General features: G+C 46.7%; 1 protein-coding gene across 1 annotated transcript in view; it reads right to left on the bottom strand.

Annotated features, from left to right (window-relative positions):
• Positions 1–18,407, bottom strand: part of LOC141172002 (sialic acid-binding Ig-like lectin 9) — a 50,073-nt gene extending 31,666 nt beyond the window's left edge. The window contains exon 1 of the mRNA XM_073655763.1: positions 18,233–18,407. The gene's annotated coding sequence lies outside the window, so the exon portion shown is untranslated. The remainder of the gene's footprint in view (positions 1–18,232) is intronic.
• Positions 18,408–23,929: the final 5,522 nt, after the last annotated feature.

Below are 23,929 nucleotides of genomic sequence, written 5' to 3' on the forward strand. Positions count from 1 at the left end.
GGTAACTATGGTGACAGCAGGACAAAGGGCTGCTGTCCAAGTCTTGCCGTCCCCACGAGTTGTACGTCAATCCTCTTTATCTAGAAGTTCCTCCACTGCTTCTGCCTCCTCAACCTCCTCTCGGTCCTCCACCTGCACCCAAAGCCTGTCTTGTAATGCCACCCGCTTTCTAACTGCGCAGAAGGAATCCTGCACACCTCCTTACTATGCTGGCAGCAGGGCTCAATGGCATCTGGCGGAGTTTACTTTGAAATGTCTGGGAAATGTGAGTCACACAGCTGAGAAGTTGTGGTCAGCTCTGGAGACCCAGTTTCATGAATGGTTGTCTCCCTGGACCTGCAACCAGGGAAGGCCGTATGCAACAATGCTGCAAACCTGGGTGCGGTCCTTCGCCTTGTATGGCTCACATGTTGAACCTGGTTGTCCAGCAATTTTTAGCCCACTATCCCGGACTAGATGGCCTTCTGCAGAGGGCACGGTCGCTGTGTGCTCACTTCCGCCGTTCGCATCCCGCAGATCAACGACTTACATCTCTACAGAAGTCGTTGGGCCTGCCAGTTCACCGGCTGAAAACGCGATGTGCCGACACGGTCAAATTCAACTCTGCACATGTTGCAGCGACTGTGGCAGCACCGAAAAGCCCTGGTGCAATACGTTCTGTGACGTATAGCCTGGGCCAACGAGATCCAGAAGTGGGGCAAATCACGCTGCAGGAGTGGTCTCAGATCAGGGACCTATGAAGTTGACGCGCCCCCTGGGCCGTGGGGTACCCGGAGCCGGACCGGTAGACGCTGGGGGTTGTAGTCACTCTGGCGGCGACCCGGTCCTTGACCCAGGGCGGTCAATCCAAGGGTAATTTGTATATATGGGTTCTATAATGTCCGACTACGCCACCTGTGGAGTGCAGCCAAAGGGGCCGCCACTGCGGAACAGTCCTCTGAAGCTGGTGGTTTTGCAGCAATGGTAATATTACTCCCCACAGGAAGAGTGTAGCTTCAGGGCAGTGTGGGTGGATGATGGTGGTTGTAGTGCAGGGAGTCAGTAATGAACACAGAGTCAGTGTGATTCAGTCCCAAGATCTTTACTCACAGTTGTTGCAGTCCAGATTACAGGTACCAGAGCAATCTCCCCCGTCGTGCTGTGCGTACTCAGTGAGGGGCTCAGTCCACCCCCAGAAAGCTCCGGAGTACTTAGCAGGACCCCCTTCTGTGTGTCCTTTCTCTGGCCTTCTCCCTGCACCTCACACCCAGTGACACTTCTATCCGGTATCCTCGGTCCTTGGCGGGCGACGTGTGTTCCGTCCTCTGGGTCCTATGTGGCTACCTTCTTAGTGAGACTGGGGTGGACTTTAGCCTGCAGTACATGAAATGCTGCAGCCTCCAGTTTCTAGTTGAACCTTGCTGTTTCTCCGCTAGTTGAGGGACTGGTTCTTCTTATCTGGCCTGACCCCTCTACCTCCTGGTAGCAGCGGGCGTACGGGTGGCCTTCTGCATGGCACGTACCCCTAGGGTCCCTTTGGTTCCTGAAGCCTTCCTGCTCCCACTCCTCTCTTCTCTCCTTCAGTCCTGGGCCTCTCAGGCTAGGCCCGCCACTGGAGCAGAGCTCATGCAGAGCCTCTGCTCCTGTCACTTCTCCTCCTCTGACTGGCTTGCTCTTTTTAAGATGGCTTCCTATTTATACTCTCCCTGTCATGTGCTCCCCTAAGCTGCTTTCTCCACCCACACCCACTACATAGGACCCTCCCACCAGCTAGGGACCTGGGACTGTGCTCTCCCTTAGGAGCAATCTCGCCCTACCCCCACTGCGGGTATGTGTTGGATGCAGGTGTTAGGGTCCCGAGCCATACTCCTTCCTTACCCGAGGGGGAGATACCACACCTCTGGGTGAGATGCAGTACCTCTGTGGCGACTGAACCCTCAGGGGCACCACACACCCTTCTGCACAGTTTTGAAATGGCGACAAAGATGTTTAGTGCTGACGACGATGCCATTATCAGCATGACTATTCTTGTGATTTACATGCTGGAGCACACGTTAAACAGAATTCAGAGTCAGGTGGTGGGACAAGAGGAGGTGGAGGAAGTAGAGGAGGAGTCGTATGCGGAAGGGGTAACATCTCCAAGGTCCAGACGGTCGGCAGCACCAAGGCGGCAGGCATGGGAGGGTGGGGGAGAGGGATTAACCAGGGCGCATGGTAGCAGCCAAACTGTTGAGGAAGGTGCAGGAGACGAGGAAGAAGTGGAGGACGAACTGGCGATGGGCATGTAAGACTCATCAGATGAGGGAGAACTTGATCACATTTCTGTTGTGCGAGGTTGGGGGGAGAGGGCAGAGGAAGGAAGCATGATTCTTACCTCGCTACCAACACAACAAGGACTTGGTCCTCCTGGATGCGCAAGACACATGAGTGCCTTCTTGCTGCACTACCTGCAACATGACCCTCGGATTGTCAGAATTCGAAGTAATCCCGACTACTGTGTTGCCACTAGTGTTGAGCCACCCCCGTAGTGTTCGAGTTCGGTTCGGTTCATCGAACACCCTTGTGTTCGCCGAACTGTTCGTCGAATTGTTCGTCGAACACCTTCGAACACCGTTAAAACCAATGGCAGGCAAACAAAAACACATAGAAACACATAGAAAACACCTTCAAAGGTGTCCAAAAGCTGACAAACTGCTCAGAAGACAAAACTAACACATGGAAAAGTGACAAGTACATATAGTCATGCGAAAAGAAAAGAGGTGGAGGAGTAAAAGGAGGTGGAGACACAGATATAGGCATGTCATGCCCTTCTAAAACCAAACAAGTGAGAAGCCGACACGGCCAGTCCGTTCCTGCCCGTGCCACCTCCGTGTCGCCGGGTTTGTGCCAGAGCCACGGTGGACCCTGACGGCCAGCACCCCTCTCCCAATACTGGTGCCTGTCCGCTGGTGGGTTGAGCGAGCCCCCCTGTGGTGGAGGCATGTCTAAGCTTTTTCATTTAAATTGTCTCTCTAATTTGAATGAATATACTTTAAATCCTTTTACAAGGATCTATTGGAGGGCAAGTCTCATGCCAGCAGCCGCGCAATTCCAGCTCCAGTAGCGTCCACTAAAGCTGCTGCAGTTAAAAAGCTTTTATAAGGATCGAGCTCGGCAGTCCACCGCAAGCCGTCCTACCGCAAGTCCCAGCCCCTATGACTTGGGGTGCCTCCTGATGCTCTTCACTGAGTATCCCGGGGTCCCGAAGCATTTCCTTTGAAAAAATTAAGTGTCCAAACTACAGGTGGTGTAGCTTGCTTAACATTTGGGATAATCCGCAGACTAGCAGACACTGCTACTAGGCACAAAGTATTTCCTGGGCTAGATGCAGTTAAAAATTTGTAATTAGATACTCTCGTTGGATGCTGAGAAAGCATTCCATAGAGTCTCCTGGCACGCCATATATTATTCTCTTAAAAAGCTTGGGGTAGGGGTCTAGGGGACCCTTTTATAGCCAAAATCACGGCCCTGTATCGCAATGCATCACCTAGGCTGAAGATAAATGGAACTGAATCACCCCGAGGGCTCGGTTGCTGCAGAGGTATTGCACCTCACCCAGAGGTGTGATATCTCACTCTCAGGTAAGGATGGAGTGTGGATCAGGACCCCGACACCTGCATGCATTACACCACATTGCCGTGGGGCAGGGCGACCAATATGCCCCTGAGATGGGCACGACAGTCCCTGTCCCTGGCTGGAGTGGGGGGAGGGAACACTGAGGAAGGGGAACCCTGTAGTGCAGGAGCAGGGAGGAAGCAGTTCCTGGGTGCATTGAGAAGGGAGTATAAAAGGTGGGCACCATCTTAGTTCAGTGCAGAGAAGTCTGAGCAGAAGTGACAGGGAGCAGGGGCTCTGCATGAGCTCTGCTCCGGAGGCGGGCCTAGTAACAGAGGCCCAGGCCTGGAAGAGGGAGAAGGAAGGAAGAGGAGCGGAGAAGGCTCCAGGAACGAGGAAGGAAGGGATCCCAGGGGTGTGGACGGGCGAGTCGCCACCGCACATCCGAATCCACCTGCGTGGAGGGGTCAGGCCAAAGGGGGAGACCGGTCCCCGAAACTAGTGGAGGCGGGAAGCGACCCTCAGCTAGAAACCGGAGGCTGTGACATTTTATGTGGCGCAGCCCCTCGCTACACCCGCTAGGAGGGCAGCACATAGGGTCAGGGAAACTGGCGCCAAGTTTACCAAGAGGAGGCCCGAGGCAGCCGGACAGAAGGGTTGGTAAGAAAGGCCAGACAAAGGACACACAAAGGGCGTCCTGTGAAGTGCTCCAAAGTTATCTGGGAGTTGTCTGAGCCCCTCACCTGGTGAGCACAGTACGACGTGGGCAGCCGTTACCTGCAGAAGTGGTCTGGATTATAAGAACTGTGAGTAAAGGCCCTGGACTGCATCACTGACTCCGTGTCGTTACTGCTGCTGCCCTGCACCATCACCCCCATCCTCCGCATACACTGCCCTGAGGCTATACTCCTACCGTGGGGAGTTATGCTACGCTCTGCTGCACCCACAACACCAGCCTCAGCGGTCTGCCCTGCAGCGGCGGTTCACTCTGACCGCAATCCACGGGTGGCGTAGTCGGACATTTAAACATCAAAACCACATAAATAGTTCCGCCACTGGTTTGACCGCCCTGAGCCACGGAACCGGGTCGTCGCCACGGAGACTACAACCACCAGCATCCACCAAAAAGGGTCCGGCTCCGGATGTCCCAAGGCTCAGGGGCGCGTCAGAACATTTTCATCACCTTTCATAATCACCAATGGGACAAGGCAGGGATGTCCTCTGTCCCCTCTCTTATACATCCTAGTGACGGAGCACCTGCTCTCATCAATTCGCCATAAACCCAATATTAGGTGGATTGAGGTGGGAGGCACTGAGTACAAGTGCTCTCTATTTGCTGATGATGTCCTAGTATATATCACTCAATCACATATATCCATCCCTGCTGTTATGGCTGAAATAGATCACTTTGTTACATGGTCAAATTTTAAAATCAATACAGCGAAGTCTGAGGCCCTCGATGTCTCCCTCCCCAAATCCATACAGGAGTCCATCCAGTCCAACTTTCTCTTTGCCTGGCCCTCACAGGGTATCAAATTCTTAGGAATTCCTATTCATAGAGACCTCTCCCGTCTATGTTATCTTAATTTTGGGCCCTTTATTGAACAACTCCATACAGACCACGGTTGGCAAGTTAGAACTGTAAGATTCACTACGTGAACCACTGGTGATTTGTGGAAAAGCACATGTACACTGTGTTCCAAATTATTATGCAAAAAGTGTTTAGGAGTGATAAGGGAAGAATTTGTTTGTTTGTCAGTTAAACTCATTGATGGTGGTGTGTGTCAGGGCTCTTTATATCACTGTAAGAAATTGCAGACACCTGTGCTAATTAGTTTGGCAGGTGTGTCCAATGAATGGCAAGACTACTTAAGAAGGCTGTCCCACATTATTAAGCAGCCTACATTTTCTGCCAAAATGGGAAAGAAAAAGGATGTGTCGGCTGCTGAGAAGCAACAAATTGTGGAGTGTTTAGGTCAAGACAAGACTACAATCAACATTGTGCGATGATCAGGATGAAGTGTCTTGGCAATCAAGAAGTATGTAGCTGATTCACAGTACACACGTGTGCGTGCTGATAAGGGCAAATTGAGGACTCTTTCCTACAGGCAATTATGTCAGGTTAAAAGAGCAGCGGCAAAAACGCCTTGTCATAGCAGCAGACAAGTTTTTGAAGCTGCTGGTGCCTCCAACGTCCCCCGAACAACAAGATGCAGGGTCCTTCAGATGTTTGCAGCTGTGCGTACACCATCCTGTCGACCTCCTGTATCCACTGCACACAAGCAGAAACGGCTCCAGTGGGCCAAACATTACATGAAGACTGATTTCAAAACTGTTTTGTTCACGGATGAGTGCCGTGCAACGCTCGCTGGTCCAGATGGATGGAGTGGAGGATGGCTGGTTGATGGACACCCCACGCAAACATGGCTACAGCGCCAACAAGGAGGAGGTGGAGTAATGTTTTGGGCTGGAATCATGGGGAGAGAGATTGTCAGCCCCTTTAGGATCCCTGAAGGGGTAAAAATGAACTCCATAATGTATGTGGAGTTTCTCAAACAGCACTTCCTGCCTTGGTTCAAGAAGAAGAACCGTGTATTCCACAGCAAGATCATTTTCATGCATGATAATGCACCGTCTCATGCTGCACATAACACATCTGCATCTCTCGCTGATATGGGCATAAAAGTGGACAAACTTATGGTGTGACCCCTATGCTCCCCTGACCTCTACCCCATTCAGAACCTCTGGAGCATCATCAAAAGGAGTGTATATGATGGCGGGAGGCAGTTCACATCTAAGCAACAGCTCTGGGTTGGGTATTCTGTCCTCATGCAAAACAATTGAAGCAGAAACCATCCAAAACCTGACAAATTCAATGGACAAGAGAGTTCAGAAGCTCCTTTCGAACAAGGGGTCCTATGTGCAAATGTAACATCACCTAGAATAAAGTTTTGAGTTGAAAACTGTTTGATTTCAGTTTCTAATAACCTGCTAATGCTTAGAATTTCAAAAATGACCATTTTTTTTTGTCTTTATTAAAATGAAAAGGTTGATCGAAGAGTGTGGGGGATCTAACAGTGTGGCAACCCAGTAGTCAGGATTACTTTGTATTCTGACAATCTGAGGGTCATGTTGCAGGTAGTGCAGCAAGAAGGCACTTATGTGTCTTGAGCATCTCGGAGCCCCAAAATTATTTTCCGGGCTAGATGCAGCTAAAAATTATTATTAATTTTAAATCTGGTGGAGCTTAGCATAGATGGCCTAATATAATCAGTACTGCACACTGCTACAAAGCCCAAATTATTTTCCAGCCAAGATACAGATAAACTTGATTAGTAATTTTAAATCTGGTGGAGCTTAGTATAGATGGCCTAATAGAATCAGTACCGCACACTGCTACAAAGCCCAAATTATTTTCCAGCCAAGATACAGATAAACATGATTAGTAATTTTAAATCTGGTGGAGTTTAGTATAGATGGCCTAATAGAAACAGTACTGCACACTGCTACAAAGCCCAAATTATTTTCCAGCCAAGATACAGATAAACATGATTAGTAATTTGAAAGCTTAAAACGGTTGGTGAGGTGATTTTAACCAATCATCAAGCTTTTACTCTCCCCAGAATTACACAGGGGTAGAAAAGTCGTTTCGGATCCATGATTTGTTTATCTTTATGAACGTGAGTCTGTCTACATTATCAGTGGAGAGCCGTGTGCGCTTATCTGTCAGCACACCACCAGCAGCGCTGAACACACGTTCAGACAGAACGCTGGCTGCGGGGCATGACAAGATCTCCAAGGCGTAAGTGGCTAGCTCCGGCCATTTATCCAGATTGGAAGCCCAAAATGAGCAAGGTTCCAGTGACACAGTCATGGCTTCAATGTTTACTTGGAGATACTTCTGTATCATCGTCTCTAGGCGTTGACTATGTGTCAGACTTCTTGTCTCCTGTGGCCTTGCAAAGGATGGGCTAAAAAAGTGGTGAAATGATTCCGCAAAATTGATGTTACCAGCAGATACTGTGTTTCTGTTACGGTTTGAGTGCTGAACACTCGACGGTCCCACGGTTGGCAAGTTGGAACTGTGAGATTCACTACGTGCACCACTGGTGTTTTGTGGAAAAGCACATGTAAGATTCTGCAACAGTCTCTGCTGATACTCCTGCATGCGTGCATCCCTTTCTATGGCAGGAATAATTTCTGCAAATTTACTTTTGTACCGGGGATCTAACAGTGTGGCAACCCAGTAGTCAGGATTTTTTCTAATTCTCACAATTCGAGGGTCATGTTGCAGGTAGTGAAGCAAGAAGGCACTCATGTGTCTTGCGCATCGAGGAGCACCAAGTCCCGGTTGTGTTGGTGGCGATGCAAAATCATGCTTCCTTCCTCTGTCCTCTCCCTCCAACCTCGCACAACAGAAATGTGATCAAGGTCTCCCTCATCTGATGAGTCTTCCATCAGTTCGTCCTCCACTTCTTCCTGGGCTCCTGCACCTTCCTCACTAGTTTGGCTGCTACCATGCGCCCTGGTAAAACCATCTCCCCCACCCTCACATGCCTGCCTCCTTGGTGCTGCCGACCGTCTGGACCTTGCAGATGTTAGCCCTTCCGCATACAACTCCTCCTCCTCTACTTCCTCCACCTCCTCTTGTGCCACCACCTGACTCCGAATTCTGTTTAACATGTGCTCCAGCATGTAAATCACCGGAATAGTCATGCTGATAATGGCATCGTCAGCACTAAACATCTTCGGCGCCATTTCAAAACTGTGCAGAAGGGTGCATAGGTCCCTGATCTGAGGCCACTCCTCCAGCGTGATTTGCCCCACCTCTGGATCTCGTTGGCCCAGGCTATACGTCAGAACGTATTGCACCAGGGCTTGTCAGTGCTGCCACAGTCGCTGCAACATGTGCAGAGTTGAATTCCACCGGGTAGGCACATCGCATTTTAGCCGGTGAAGTGGCAGGCCCAGCGACTTCTGTAGAGATGTAAGTCGCTGAGCTGCGGGATGCAAACGGCGGAAGTGAGCACACAGCGACCGTGCCCTCTGCAGAAGGCCATCTAGTCCGGGATAGTGGGCTAAAAATTGCTGGACAACCAGGTTCAACACGTGAGCCATACAAGGCACGTGTGTGACATTGCCCCGGCGAAGGGCCGCACCCAGGTTTGCATCATTGTCGCACACGGCCTTCCCTGGATTCAGGTCCAGTGGAGACAACCATTCATGAAATTGGTTCTCCAGAGCTGACCACAACTCCTCAGCTGTGTGACTCACATTTCCCAGACATTTCAAAGTAAAAACCGCCTGATGACGTTGAGCCCTACTGCCAGCATAGTAAGGAGGTGTGCAGGATCCCTTCCGCGCAGTTAGAAAGCTTGTGGCATGACCAGACAGGCTTTAGGTGCAGGTGGAGGACCGAGAGGAGGTTGAGGAGGCAGAAGCAGTGGAGGAACTTAGAGATAAAGAGGATTGACGCAAAACTCATGGGGACGGCAAGACTTGGACAGCAGCCCCTTGTCCTGCTGTCACCATAGTTACCCAGTGCCCAGTCAGCTACATGTAACGCCCCTGTCCATGCCTACTCGTCCAAGTGTCTGTGGTGAAATGCACCCTGTCACACACAGAGTTTCTCAAAGAAGCGTTGATGTTGTGTGCGACTTGCTGGTGGAGCCCAGGCACACCTTTCTTTGAGAAATAGTGCCGACTGGGCATCTGGTACTGGGGCACTACGACGGACATAAGATCTCGAAAATCCTCTGTGTCCACCAGGCGGAAAGGCAGCATTTCTGTAGCCAAGAGCTTGCAGATGGTGAAATTCAACCTCTTAGCTTTCTCATGGCTAGGAGGAAATGGTCTTTTACTTGTCCACATCTGAGGGACCGAGGGCTGGCTGTTGTGCTTAGACGGGGTTGATAAGGGTGTCCCTGGCAAACTGCCGGTCTGTGAGAAAGATGCAGGCGGACATGTTAGGTTGCCTTGATCCAAAGGTGGTGCTATCGATGTTGGACAGCGCTCAACACCAGCTGGTGTTACCACCTCCAAAGAAAATGATGACCTGCCAATCATGCTGGCTGTTGCGGGTAAAGAGGTGGCAGGTTTGCTTCCCAAAACAGGTGTGACTGCTGTCCCCCCAGTCACAGAGGATGAAGAGGCCGCAGATGCACAAGATGGGGCAGACGGTGGTTGGCCCGGCCGGCTAGGCCGTATTGTAGCACAGTGAGCTTCCCACTGCAACTTATGCTTCATGTCCATGTGCCGGTTCATGCATGAAGTACTCAAACTATGTATTTTTTGGCATCTACATAGCTTTTGTTGACAAATGTTACAGATAACACAAGTTGGGTCATCTTTATCGATCTGAAAAAATGCCCAGGCTATGCAAGGCTTAGCACCCATGTGACCTGAAGAGCCACCACGACTTGTGGTCAGAGGCAGAGTTGTGTTTGAGGATGCAGTTGTTGACATGCTTCCAGTACTACGTCTCTGTCCAGGAAGGCCCAACCTGACCTCGTCGTCACTAGCATCCTGCTCCACCTCTTCTGCTGACCTCATCTCTTGGCTGACTGTGGGTTGACAGTAAGTGGGATCTCCAACCTAATCATCATCACCCTGTGTGTTATCACACCCGTCGTCCTCAGAGCCAACCTGTTCCTACCCTGACAAAAAACTAAAGTTGTCGCTCCAATCAGGTATTTGAGTCTCATCATCGTCTTCCTCATTGTCTCCACCAACAGGAGTTACAGTTTGGGAATGAGGGTCTACATTATGTTCAGAACCTTCTGCGTCTGGTCCTGGATCCGACTCATAAAGATTCTGGGCATCAGTGCAGATCATTTCCTCGTCTGGATTCACAGAAGCGCTGGAGCCGACCTCTGATTCCCAGGCTATAGTATGAGTAAACAGCTCTGCAGACTCAACCATCTGTTCTACCTCATACTCAGACGGGCAGCTGGAGATTTGGGAGCTGTGAGGAAGCAAGTGCGATTGGGGTGACACCTCTGAGGACTGGAGTATTTGTGATGTTGAAGTTGATGTGGAAGAGAACCCACTTAAAGGAGCACTTGATATCCGTTGAAGCACCTGCTGTTTTAGTGCCTCATCTGGAATTTGTAGCGATTGGCGTGGCCGTAAGAAAGGGATCTTATCACATTGTCCGCTAAAAGAAGTAGACATTTTAGTTTGGCTGGAAGATGGTCTTTCTTCTGCAGATGTTACTGTTGCTTTAACACCTACCCCACGGACACAACCTTTTTTCCCCTTCCCAACAAGCCTATTCCCCTTTCCACCAGCAGCAGGCCTTTTTCCACTCATTTTGGTGGTTAACTAATTCACAACTCTGGAGTTGTTTGCACAAAAAAACAATGGATGGGAACCGAGCAGAGCTGAGTGGCCAAACTGTGGTATTAGGCCAAAACTATCGTCTGGGTTAGATGCAGAAAAAAATTATATTCAATTTGCAACCTGATGGAGGTCAGTATAGACAGACTAATAGAACAAGTCCCACACACTGCTAGAAGCCCAAATATTTTTTCAGAGCTAGATGCAGAAAAAAATTATATTCAATTTGCAACCTGATGGAGGTCAGTATAGATGGACTAATAGAACAAGTCCCACACACTGCTAGAAGCCCAAATATTTTTTCAGAGCTAGATGCAGAAAAAAATTGTTTTGAATTTGCAACCTGATGGAGGTCAGTATAGATGGACTAGTAGGCCAAGTCCCACACGCTGCTAGAAGCCCAAATATTTTTTCAGAGCTAGATGCAGAAAAAAATTATATTCAATTTGCAACCTGATGAAGGTCAGTATAGATGGACTAATAGAATAATGCTATGCCCAAAAGGTTTTACTTTACTAGGTGCAGTAAAAAAATTGGTATTCTATACACAGGTGGTGTAGCTTGCAACACAGATAGGCTACTCCACTGACTAACACACTCTGCAATAGGCCAAAATGGATTAGCTTTGCTAGATTTAGCCAAATGCTGTGAAAAAAAACTTGCACAGCACTGGCACAGACCTGCCTGGCAAAAACTGATAGGAACTGATGTAACTTAGTCCTGAAAAGGACTCCAATTACAATTAGTCTTTACTCCCAACCTATCTATTTAAGAGCACAGACCTGCCTGATAAAAGTCGTAGGAAATGCTGTAACCTAGTCCTTAAAAGGACTGCAATCACAACTATTCCCTACTCCCAAGCTATCTGTAGATTTGTGCGAAAATTGGCTTGAAATTAACAAGGTATAGCGCACACAGCAATAGCGGTGCCGTCTAACACGCAGCTGCAGCAGTGAGAAAATGGTAGCGACGGGGAAAATGGCTGGGTCTTATAGGGCAAGGACATGTGACATACACTGCCAATGACACATGCCCTTGCTTGTGTGAAAAAAAGCACTTCGCTCCGTGTGTGCGCTGCTGATAGGCTGACAGATTGCACCTCCCCACTGTAAATGCGGGAAAGAGAAAAAAAAAATGGAGATCTTCATTATTCCTGCAGAGATCCATCCCCTGCCCCTCCCCCCGCCCCGCTGTACACTCAAACTGCGTATTAACATTAATTTTCATCATTACTGAGAAAAAATCCAGTTATGATTTTGGTGCACGAACAGTTATCGAACATAACCTCGAACAGCCGAATTTTTTTCAAATCGTTCGTGTTCGCCGAACTGCTCGAACACCGCCCAAAACAGCTCGAATTTGAGATTGGCGAACAGTTCGAGTCGAACAACGCTCATCTCTAGTTGCCACACTCTTAGATCCCCGGTACGAAAGTAAATTTGCCGAAATAATTCCTGCCATAGAAAGGGATTCACGCATGCAGGAGTATCTGCAGAGGCTGTTGCAGAATCTTACATGTGCTTTTTCACAAAACACCAGTGGTGCACGTAGTGAATCTCACAGTTCTAACTTGCAAACCGTGGGACTGTCGAATCTTCATCACTCAAACCGTAACAGTAACACAGTATATGCTGGTAACAGCAATTTTGTGGAATCATTTCACCACTTTTTTAGACCATCCTTTGCAAGGCCACAGGAGACAAGAAGTCTGACACATAATCAACGCCTAGATAGGATGGTACAGGAGTATCTCCAAGTGAACATCGAAGCCATGACTGTGTCACTGGACCCTTGCTCATTTTGGGATACCAATCTGGAAAAATGTCCAGAGCTCGCGACTGTGGGGACCCCCAACCAAACCCAGACGCTCAGCCCCCCTACCGCCCCTCTTTCCTTGACAATACAATAATGTAACTCTTACAACTGGATGGGTGAGGATCGGTCACAGCTTTATTAACTCTTTATACTCATTCCATTAGAAAGGCATTTTATTTCTAAAATAATTCAGCTTGTTGCAGCATGCCCTGGGTCTCCACACCGGCAAGTTGGCCAACAAGTGTAACTCTCCAACATGTCCTTTCTATTTCCAGGCCACGGAGGATCCTGCATACTCGTATGCAGGACTCTGACCCCCATCCATCACTCTTAACGCTTGTTCCACTCCGTCCTGGAGTGAACACCATCGGGCCGTATGAGGCCTGCTTTATCTCCTTCCAGTTGTCGGTGTTGTATCACTACACCGCCTCTGTCTCTTCTAAATTTTGCCATCCAAATATTTATTACCCGCCTTGTCCGTTCGATGGCCGTGATGTCTCGCGCATCTTGCCATACTGCTATCGGCACAATCTCTGTCCATACTGTAGTTAGTTTTGTGAAAAATTCTCTGAAGAGCTCAGTGTCTAGTTTCATTATTGCCATTAGTTATGCGCTCTTGTGATGACCTAGGTCATTTCCCCGGGCCTGTATAACTAAGATGACCGGATCTCTTGCCTCTCTCCCTACCTTGATTACCTCCATTAGTACCTGTCACCATAGCAGGCCTCTAATACCTCTCCAGTTGAAATATGTGTTATGAAACTCTAATTTCCTCCCGCCTGGGCGGACTTTCGCCCTTTTTTCTGCCCAATATATATGCGCGTGGCCTATCACCCACACTGTTGGTTTAGCGTCACCTGTAAAAGAAACAAACCACGTTAGGATAACAAGTCCGGTCCTATGTATCTCGCCAAACACGTGGATCGCCATCTCCCTATCCTCTGAACTTCCGCTTCTGACAGACCTGCTCTTGCTGCTTCCATGGCCGTGCCTATGCGGAATGATTGTGTCCCGTAATCTTTGGGGTGGTTCCCTGCCGATGTTATGCATTTATTAAATATAGCTTGGAACTGGTATCTTGGTAATGGTGTTCCATCAATGTGTGATAGGAAGAAATTACTTTGTGATCTGATGATTATATATGTTTTTAGCATTGTTACCAGACTCAGTGTACCGTTTGTGGGTTGTAGAAGTACCCAAGTGCCCCTGCCCGCTGGAACCATTTTCGATTGGCGTATGCGTAGACGTATTGCATTATTGGCTATGACTACGTTCTGGTGTAATAAGCCTCCACTGGTGGTAATTTTGGAATGAGGGACTAATTCGCTTATACATAGCGCCCCAAAGAAGGCGATCGCAAATGCAGTAGACAGTAGTGTTGCTTCAAATTGTGAGTGTCATATTAATGGTGTTAGGGATATGATGTGAGAAATCAGTTTTAGTGACACGGGACGGGACGTCTACACTCCTGACTTGGCTGACCCCTTTTCCACCCTTTTATGAATTGTCTGATGATGAATCTCTTTGTCACATCTCCCCAATTTAGTAGTTGGAAGTCAATTGCTACTCCGGTCAGACACCGCTGCGCTGACGCCCCTGATATGCCCCTCATCATTAGCTGGTGGAGAATTTCTATGGTGACTTGTAATCTGGCTTGTTCACATTGGTCAACCCGTTTGCCCTTTGACTAGTCGTGTCCACTCTTCCCATGCCTTACCGTATGCTTGCCACGTCGACGGGGCAACTGACGCTCTGATTAATGGCATCAACTATTCGCCACTAGATTCCATTGGGAGGGTGGGCAACTGTTGCCCGATGGGTGGGCGTTGGGGAGGAGCTCTGTGAAAATCTGCCAAATGAATTGTGTTAAAGCGTTAGCAGCAGCTTTAGACCCCTCAGAATCGTGGCTAGCGCGGACCGATGCATTGTGTTTTAGGCACAGGAATGCTAGCCGGCGTAGACGGGAGAGACGATGATGCCATCTTATTAATGCAGTGCGCTAGGCTGGTGTTTTTTGGTAGGAAGCGTATATTTTTGTTAGCCAGGAGCATGCCCCATATTTCAATTGCTACCACTATTGGGAAGAAAAGAATTTTTCCGGGCCAGATGCAGCTAAAAATTATTATTAATTTCAAAGCTGGTGGAGCTTGGTATAGATGGCCTAATACAATGAGTACCACACACTGCTAATATGCCCAAAATTATTTTCCAAGCAAGAAGCAGCTAAAAATTATTAGTAATTTGAAAGCTGGTGGAGCTTAGTATAGATGGCCTAATAGAATGAGTACCACACACAGCTAATATGCCCAAAATTATTTTACAGGCAAGATGCAGCTAAAAATTATTTTGAATTTGCAACCTGGTGGAGGTTAGTATAGATGGACTAAGAGAACAAGTCCCACACACTGCTACAAGCCCAAGCCCAAATATTTATTCATACTGGATTCAGATAAAAACTATTTTGAATTTGCAACCTGGTGGAGGTTAGTATAGATGGACTAATAGAACAAGTCCCACACACTGCTACAAGCCGAAGCCCAAATATTTTTTCAGAGCTAGATGCAGATAAAAATAATTTTGAATTTGCAACCTGGTGGAGGTTAGTATAGATGGACTAATAGAACAAGTCCAACACACTGCTACTAGCTGAAGCCCAAATATTTTTTCAGAGCTAGATGCAGATAAAAATAATTTTGAATTTGCAACCTGGTAGAGGTTAGTATAGATGGACTAATAGAACAAGTCCCACACACTGCTACAAGCCGAAGCCCAAATAATTTTTCAGAGCTAGATGCAGATAAAAATTATTTTGAGTCTGCAACCTGGTGGAGGTTAGTATAGATGGACTAATAGAACAAGTCCCACACACTGCTACAAGCCCAAGCCCAAATATTTTTTCAGAGCTAGATGCAGATAAAAATTATTTTGAATTTGCAACCTGGTGGAGGTTAGTATAGATGGAATAATAGACCAAGTCCCACACACTGCTACAAGCCCAAGCCCAAATATTTTTTCAGAGCTAGATGCAGATAAAAATTATTTTGAATTTGCAACCTGGTGGAGGTTAGTATAGATGGACTAATAGAACAAGTCCCACACACTGCTACAAGCCCAAATATTTTTTCATAGCTGGATGCAGATAAAAATTATTTTGAATTTGCAACCTGGTGGAGGTTAGTATAGATGGACTAATAGAACAAGTCCCACACACTGCTACAAGCCGAAGCCCAAATATTTTTTCAGAGCTAGATGCAGATAAAAATTATTTTGAGTTTGCAACCTGGTGGAGGTTAGTATAGATGGACTGATAGAACAAGTCCCACACACTGCTACAAGCCCAAGCCCAAATATTTTTTCAGAGCTAGATGCAGATAAAAATTATTTTGAATTTGAAACCTGGTGGAGGTTAGCATAGATGGACTAATAGACCACGTCCCACACACTGCTACAAGCCCAAGCCCAAATATTTTTTCAGAGCTAGATGCAGATAAAAATTATTTTGAATTTGCAACCAGGTGGAGGTTAGTATAGATGGACTAATAGAACAAGTCCCACACACTGCTACAAGCCCAAGCCCAAATATTTTTTCATAGCTGGATGCAGATAAAAATTATTTTGAATTTGCAACCTGGTGGAGGTTTGCATAGATGGACTAATAGAACAAGTCCCACACACTGCTACAAGCCGAAGCCCAATATTTTTTCAGAGCTAGATGCAGATAAAAATTATTTTGAATTTGCAACCTGGTGGAGGTTAGTATAGATGGACTAACAGAACAAGTCCCACACACTGCTTCAAGCTCAAGCCCAAATATTTTTTCATAGCTGGATGCAGATAAAAATTATTTTGAATTTGCAACCTGGTGGAGGTTAGTATAGATGGACTAATAGAACAAGTCCCACACACTGCTACAAGCCGAAGCCCAAATATTTTTTCAGAGCTAGATGCAGATAAAAATAATTTTGAATTTGCAACCTGGTGGAGGTTAGTATAGATGGACTAATAGAACAAGTCCCACACACTACTAGAAGCCCAAATATTTTTTCAGAGCTTGATGCAGATAAAAATTATTTTGAATTTGCAACCTGGTGGAGGTTAGTATAGATGGACTAATAGAATGATGCTATGCCCAAAAGGTTTTACTTCACTATGTGCAGTAAAAAAAATTTTATTCTACACACAGGTGGTGTAGCTTGCAACACAGATAGGCTACTCCACTGACAAACACACACTGCAAGAGGCCAAAAAGGATTTGCTTTGCTAGATTTGGCCAAATGCTGTGAAAAAAACTTGCACAGCACTAAAACAGACCTGCCTGGCAAAAAGTGATAGGAACTTATGTTACCTAGCCCTCAAAAGGACTGCAATTTCAATTAGTCTTTACTCCCAACCTATCTATTTAAGAGCACAGACCTGCCTGATAAAAGTGATAGGAACTGATGTAACCTAGCGCTGAAAAGGACTGCAATTACAATTAGTCTTTACTCCCAACCTATCTATTTAAGAGCACAGACCTGCCTGATAAAAGTTGTAGGAAATGCTGTAACCTAGTCCTTTAAAGAACTGCAATCACAACTATTCCCTACTCCCAAGCTATCTGTAGATTTGTGCGAAAATTGGCTTGAAATTAACAAAGTGTAGCGCACACAGAAACAGCGGTGCCGTCTAACACGCTGCTGCAGCAGTGAGAAAATCGTGGCGACGGGGAAAATGACTTGGTCTCATAGGGCAAGGACATGTGACATACACTGCCAATGACACATGCCCTTGCTTGTGTGAAAAAAAGCAGTTTGCTCCGTGTGTGCGCTGCTGATAGGCTGACAGATTGCACCTCCCCACTGTAAATGCGGGAAAGAGAAAAAAAAATGGAGATCTTCATTATTTATGCAGAGATCCATCCCCTACCCCTCCCACCGCCCCGCTGTACACTCAAACTGCGTATTAACATTAATTTTCAGCATTACTGAGAAAAAATCCAGTTATAATTTTGGTGCACGAACAGTTATCGAACATAACCTCGAACAGCCGAATTTTTTTCAAATTGTTCGTGTTCGCCGAACGGCTCGAACACCGCCCAAAACAGCTTGAATTTGAGATTGGCGAACAGTTCGAGTCGAACACCGCTCATCTCTACTAAAGACTACAGTAATTAGTTCACAGAGCATTGTCTAGTAAGAAGTAATTGTATGCACTTTTAAGCTGGAAACAGAAGTAGATATTAATGTACAAGTTTAATGTCTCAAAATATTAGCAAGAATGTTTTCATATCAGTTATTTTTCAAAGGGTTTGTCCACTACTTTTATATTGACGATCTATGATTTAGAAAACAAAGTCTATGGAAATTGTTTGAAATTTTCCTTTATATAATCAATCCAGATTTTAAAAATAATTTTCTAATAACTTAAAACAAGACATGAATATGTGGTGTTAGTTTGCCCTTTTATACCATTTTCTTGACCCTTGAGCCATTTCTTACCCTCCCGAATCCTGCAGGAAATTTCTTACCTGTATGTCTTGCAGAAAATAAAACTAGAAGTCTTGCTTTTGATCTTGGATGAAGGATTTCTTCACTATAAGCTCTTACAGGTCAGCCTCTCTCCACCGCACTCCTGACTTCTCTCGTTATAACTGCACACTCGGCCGCTAAGTGGAAAGCAGAAGTGGTCGAGGCCTCAGCCCCATCTGTGATTGCAGCATGAGTGAATTAGTCATAAGTAGCGATTGATTCATGAGACAAGTGAAACAATATTGATTTTTTTTTGGAAAACAGGATGGAAAACATGATGAGATGTCATGTATGTTGATTATTATAGCAGTCATTACTAGAGATGAGCGTTGTTCTACTCGAACTGTTCGCCAATCTCAAATTCGAGCTGTTTTGGGCGGTGTTCGAGCCGTTCGGCGAACACGAACAATTTGAGAAAAATTCGGCTGTTCGAGGTTATGTTCGATAACTGTTCGTGCACCAAAATCATAACTGGATTTTTTCTCAGTAATGATGAAAATTAATGTTAATACGCAGTTTGAGTGTACAGCGGGGTGGGGGGATGGGCAGGGGATGGATCTCTGCAGGAACAATGAAGATCTCCATTTTTTTTTCTCTTTCCCGCATTTGCAGTGGGGAGGTGCAATCTGTCAGCCTATCAGCAGCGCACACATGGAGCGAAGTGCTTTTTTTCACACAAGCAAGGGCATGTGTCATTGGCAGTGTATGTCACATGTCCTTGCCCTATAAGACCAAGCAATTTTCCCCGTCGCCACCATTTTCTCACTGCTGCAGCTGCGTGTTAGACGGCACCGCTGTTGCTGTGTGCGCTATACCTTGTTAATTTCAAGCCAATTTTTCTCACAAATCTACAGATAGCTTGGGAGTAGGGAATAGTTGTGATTGCAGTCCTTTTAAGGACTAGGTTACAGCATTTCCTACGACTTTTATCAGGCAGGTCTGTGCTCTTAAATAGATAGATTGTGGGAGTAAAGACTAATTGTAATTGGAGTCCTTTTCAGGACTAGGTTACATCAGTTCCTATCAGTTTTTGCCAGGCAGGTCTGTGCCAGTGCTGTGCAAGTTTTTTTCACAGCATTTGGCTGAATCTAGCAAAGCTAATCCTTTTTGGCCTATTGCAGAGTGTGTTAGTCAGTGGAGTAGCCTATCTGTGTTGCAAGATATACCACCTGTGTATAGAATACCAATTATTTTACTGCACCTAGTGAAGTAAAATCTTTGGGGCATAGCATCATTCTATTAGTCCATCTATACTGACCTCCATCAGGTTGCAAACTGAATATATTTTTTTTCTGCATCTAGCTCTGAAAAAATATTTGGCCTTCTAGCTGTGTGTGGGACTTGTTCTATTAGTCCATCTATACTGACCTCCATAAGGTTGCAAACTGAATATAATTTTTTTCTGCATCTACCTCTGAAAAAATATTTGGCCTTCTAGCTGTGTGTGGGACTTGTTCTATTAGTCCATCTATACTGACCTCCATAAGGTTGCAAACTGAATATAATTATTTTCTGCATCTACCTCTGAAAAAATATTTGGCCTTCTAGCTGTGTGTGGGACTTGTTCTATTAGTCCATCTATACTGACCTCCATCAGGTTGCAATTTGAATATAATTTTTTTCTGCATCTAGCTCTGAAAAAATATTGGGCTTCTAGCTGTGTGTGGGACTTGTTGTACTAGTCCATCTATACTGACCTCCATCAGGTTGGAATCTGCATATATTTTTTTATTCATCTACCTCTGAAAAAATATTGGGCTTCTAGCTGTGTTTGGGACTTGTTCTATTAATCCATCTATACAGACCTCCATCAGGTTGCAAACTGAATATATTTTTTTCTGCATCTACCTCTGAAAAAATATTGGGCTTCTAGCTGTGTGTGGGACTTGTTCTATTAATCCATCTATACAGACCTCCATCAGGTTGCAAACTGAATATATTTTTTTCTGCATCTACCTCTGAAAAAATATTGGGCTTCTAGCTGTGTGTGGGACTTGTTGTATTAGTCCATCTATACAGACCTCCATCAGGTTGCAAACTGAATATATTTTTTTCTGCATCTACCTCTGAAAAAATATTGGGCTTCTAGCTGTGTGTGGGACTTGTTGTATTAGTCCATCTATACTGACCTCCATAAGGTTGCAAACTGAATATAATTTTTTTCTGCATCTACCTCTGACAAAATATTTGGCCTTCTAGCTGTGTGTGGGACTTGTTCTATTAGTCCATCTATACTGACCTCCATAAGGTTGCAAACTGAATATAATTTTTTTCTGCATCTACCTCTGAAAAAATATTTGGCCTTCTAGCTGTGTGTGGGACTTGTTCTATTAGTCCATCTATACTGACCTCCATAAGGTTGCAAACTGAATATAATTTTTTTCTGCATCTACCTCTGAAAAAATATTTGGCCTTCTAGCTGTGTGTGGGACTTGTTCTATTAGTCCATCTATACTGACCTCCATAAGGTTGCAAACTGAATATATTTTTTTTCTGCATCTACCTCTGAAAAAATATTGGGCTTCTAGCTGTGTGTGGGACTTGTTCTATTAATCCATCTATACAGACCTCCATCAGGTTGCAAACTGAATATATTTTTTTCTGCATCTAGCTCTGAAAAAATATTGGGCTTCTAGCTGTGTGTGGGACTTGTTGTATTAGTCCATCTATACAGACCTCCATCAGGTTGCAAATTGAATATAATTTTTTTCTGCATCTAACCCAGCCAATAGTTTTGGCCTAATACCACAGTTTGGCCACTCAGCTCTGCTCGGTTCCCATCCATTGTTTTTTTGTGCAAACAACTCCAGAGTTGTGAATTAGTTAACCACCAAAATGAGTGGAAAAAGGCCTGCTGCTGGTGGAAAGGGGAATAGGCGTGCTGGGAAGGGGAAAAAAGGTTGTGTCCGTGGGGTAGGTGTTAAAGCAACAGTAACATCTGCAGAAGAAAGACCATCTTCCACCCAAACTAAAATGTCTACTTCTTTTAGCGGACAATGTGATAAGATCCCTTTCTTACGGCCACGCCAATCGCTACAAATTCCAGATGAGGCACAAAAACAGCAGGTGCTTCAACGGATATCAAGTGCTCCTTTAAGTGGGCTCTCCTCCACATCAACTTCAACATCACAAATACTCCAGTCCTCAAAGGTGTCACCCCAATCGCACTTGCTTCCTCACAGCTCCCAAATCTCCAGCTGCCCGTCTGAGTATTAAGTAGAACAGATGGTTGAGTCTGCAGAGCTGTTTACTCATACTATAGCCTGGAAATCAGAGGTCGACTCCAGCACTTCTGTGAATCCAGACGAGGAAATGATCTGCACTGATGCCCAGAATCTTTATGAGTCGGATCCAGGACCAAATGCAGAAGGTTCTGACCATAATGTAGACCCTCATTCCCAAACTGTAACTCCTGTTGGTGGAGACAATGAGGAAGACGATGATAAGACTCAAATACCTGATTGGAGCGACAACTTTAGTATTTTGTCAGGGCAGGAACAGGTTGGCTCTGAGGACGACGGGTGTGATAACGCACAGGGTGATGATGATTAGGTTGGAGATCCCACTTACTGTCAACCCACAGTCAGCCAAGAGATGAGGTCAGCAGAGGAGGTGGAGGAAGATGCTAGTGACGACGAGGTCAGGTTGCGCCTTCCTGGACAGAGACGTAGTACTGGAAGCACGTCAACAACTGCATCCTCAAACACAACTCTGCCTCTCACCACAAGTCGTGGTGGCTCTTCAGGTCGCATGGGTGCTAAGCCTTGCATAGCCTGGGCATTTTTTCAGATCGATAAAGATGACCCAACTCGTGTTATCTGTAACATTTGTCAGCAAAAGCTAAGTAGAGGCCAAAAAATACATAGTTTGAGTACTTCATGCATGAACCGGCACATGGACATGAAGCATAAGTTGCAGTGGGAAGCTCAGTGTGCTACAATGCGGCCTAGCCGGCCGGGCCAACCACCGTCTGCCATATCTTGTGCATCCGCGGCCTCTTCATCCTCTGTGACTGGGGGGACAGCTGTCACACCTGTTTTGGGCGCAGACCTGCCACCTCTTTACCCGCAACAGCCAGCGTGATTGGCAGGTCATCATTTTCTTTGGAGGTGGTAACACCAGCTGGTCTTGAGCGCTGTCCGACATCGATAGCACCACCTTTGGATCAAGGCAACCTAACATGTCTGCCTGCATCTTCCTCACAGACCGGCAGTTTGCCGGGGACACCCTTATCAACCCCGTCTAAGCACAATAGCCAGCCCTCGGTCCCTCAGATGTGGACAAGTAAAAGACCATTTCCTCCTAGCCATGAGAAAGCTAAGAGGTTGAATTTCACCATCTGCAAGCTCTTGGCTACAGAAATGCTGCCTTTCCGCCTGGTGGACACAGAGGATTTTCGAGACCTTATGTCCGTCGCAGTGCCCCACTACCAGATGCCCAGTCGGCACTACTTCTCAAAGAAAGGTGTGCCTGCGCTCCACCAGCATGTCGCACACAACATCACCGCTTCTTTGAGAAACTTTGTGTGTGACAGGGTGCATTTCACCACAGACACTTGGACGAGTAGGCATGGACAGGGGCGTTACATGTCGCTGACTGGGCACTGGGTAACTATGGTGACAGCAGGACAAGGGGCTGCTGTCCAAGTCTTGCCGTCCCCACGAGTTGTGCGTCAATCCTCTTTATGTCAAAGTTCCTCCACTGCTTCTGCCTCCTCAACCTCCTCTCGGTCCTCCACCTGCACCCAAAGCCTGTCTGGTCATGCCACAAGCTTTCTAACTGCGCAGAAGGGATCCTGCACACCTCCTTACTATGCTGGCAGTAGGGCTCAACGTCATCAGGCGGTTTTTACATTGAAATGTCTGGGAAATGTGAGTCACACAGCTGAGGAGTTGTGGTCAGCTCTGGAGAACCAATTTCATGAATGGTTGTCTCCACTGGACCTGAAACCAGGGAAGTCCGTGTGCGACAATGCTGCAAACGTGGGTGCGGCCCTTCGCTGGGGCAATGTCACACACGTGCCTTGTATGGCTCACGTGTTGAACCTGGTTGTCCAGCAATTTTTAGCCCACTATCCCAGACTAGATGGCCTTCTGCAGAGGGCACGGTCGCTGTGTGCTCACTTCCGCCGTTCGCATCCCGCAGCTCAGCGACTTACATCTCTACTGAAGTCGTTGGGCCTGCCACTTCACCGGCTAAAATGCGATGTGCCTACCCGGTGGAATTCAACTCTGCACATGTTGCAGCGACTGTGGCAGCACCGACAAGCCCTGGTGCAATATGTTCTGACGTATAGCCTGGGCCAACGAGATTCAGAGGTGGGGCAAATCACGCTGGAGGAGTGGTCTCAGATCAGGGACCTATGCACCCTTCTGCACAGTTTTGAAATGGCGACGAAGATGTTTAGTGCTGACGATGCCATTATCAGCATGACTATTCCGGTGATTTACATGCTGGAGCACATGTTAAACAGAATTCGGAGTCAGGTGGTGGCACAAGAGGAGGTGGAGGAAGTAGAGGAGGAGGAGTTGTATGCGGAAGGGCTAACATCTGCAAGGTCCAGACGGTCGGCAGCACCAAGGCGGCAGGCATGTGAGGGTGCGGGAGATGGTTTTACCAGGGCGCATGGTAGCAGCCAAACTAGTGAGGAAGGTGCAGGAGCCCAGGAAGAAGTGGAGGACGAACTGATGGAAGAC

This window comes from Phyllobates terribilis, unplaced genomic scaffold (assembly GCF_046119375.1).
Source record: "Phyllobates terribilis strain yellow unplaced genomic scaffold, ASM4611937v1 Scaffold_12__6_contigs__length_324123572, whole genome shotgun sequence".
NCBI classification, from domain to species: domain Eukaryota; kingdom Metazoa; phylum Chordata; class Amphibia; order Anura; family Dendrobatidae; genus Phyllobates; species Phyllobates terribilis.